Source organism: Pteropus alecto, unplaced genomic scaffold (genome assembly GCF_000325575.1).
Source record: "Pteropus alecto unplaced genomic scaffold, ASM32557v1 scaffold338, whole genome shotgun sequence".
Lineage (NCBI taxonomy): Eukaryota > Metazoa > Chordata > Mammalia > Chiroptera > Pteropodidae > Pteropus > Pteropus alecto.
Window position 1 is genome coordinate 3,190,742 of NW_006441995.1, and position 1,386 is coordinate 3,192,127.

The window sequence follows — 1,386 nt, forward strand, 5'->3', positions numbered from 1 at the left end:
GGGAAATCAAGAGATGAGGAATGAGAACTGACCATGGAATTTAACCATGTGGAGCACACTAGAGATCTTGATAAGAAAAGCTTCAGTGGCATGAGGGAAAAGGAAGTCTAAATGGAGTGATTTCAAGAGAGACTAGGAAGGGAGGCAGTCGAGATAGCAACACAACTGAATTTGCAGAGTTTATTTAAAAAGCATATCCCATAGAATAAAGATATCATGCTGCACGCCGGACACCAAGATGCGTGTCTCATGACTTTGAAAGAAGACAAAATTGTTCTACATTCAGATGATACCTTATCACAGAAGATGGATTATTAGAAATGTCATAAAGAGCAGTAGTCGCTCAAGGATCTATCTCTACTCTCCTAGTCCTTTCTTCTACCTTTGCTCCTTTGGAAAACCTCCCTAAGCCAAGTCTCTCTTTTCTGCTCTCCTCTCTTCTCCTCTCTTCTCCCATCTCCTGTCCCTCTCTTCATCTAGGCCCCGATTGCATGATTGATTACATACCTCCTTACCACACCCCTACTCCTCTTCTGTGAACCACCAACCAGAAGCTAACAAGCTGTTCCAGGTCACATGCTACTTGTCCCTCTGACCCGCTAGACTGTTACCAATCCTAGAAATGTCTCCAGGCGAAATTGCTTTCTTCCTCCAAAATAGCTAAACCAGCCTGAGTCTGACCAAAATTGGTTGACAGCTAGGCCTCTTGTCCTAGTCTGTTTCTTGAGTCTCGGCTAAGTGTGGGAAGAGTGATGCTCTCTAAGATATTATCATTGAAATCTGATCTCTGCTAACAAGGAGCAGAGACTCAGGTGGGAGAAGTTATCTCTTCTTTCACTTTCCCTTAGCTAATGGAAAATGAGCGAGTTCTCACTTCTTTTGTGAATGCCACATCCCCTTCCTTCCAAACCTACCTAGGTCCATGTAAGTGAGTCAGCTTCAGAAAACACTCATGGCAGGCCCATGCTAGCTCAGGTTCCCATGGAATCGGAAAAGCAGACCTTGTGTTTGGGCCCTTTGGCTAAATTGTTTTAAAGTCACTGTCATTTCTCTGAGGTTCATAACCCTAAGATACCACTTTTTCTGATGACCACCTAGATTTCTTGGTGCTGACTAGATTAGAAGATCTCTGAGCAAACATGTCCTCCAGGGACCAGATAGGAAAAGGGAAGGGAAATGAAGAAAACAAGACAAATTTAGAGACACTGAAAACAGCTAGGAACATTTCTAGCCAGAGGTGTCCTTTCTGATGGTACTAAATGGGTTAAAAAGCCATCTCATCAGGTCAGAGGAACACATGAGAAACCAAAACTGTGAGTCAATAGGTATTGATTTACCCCTGTTGTGTTTTAATGAAGTTTCAAAAGAAAAATTATACCCCAATAC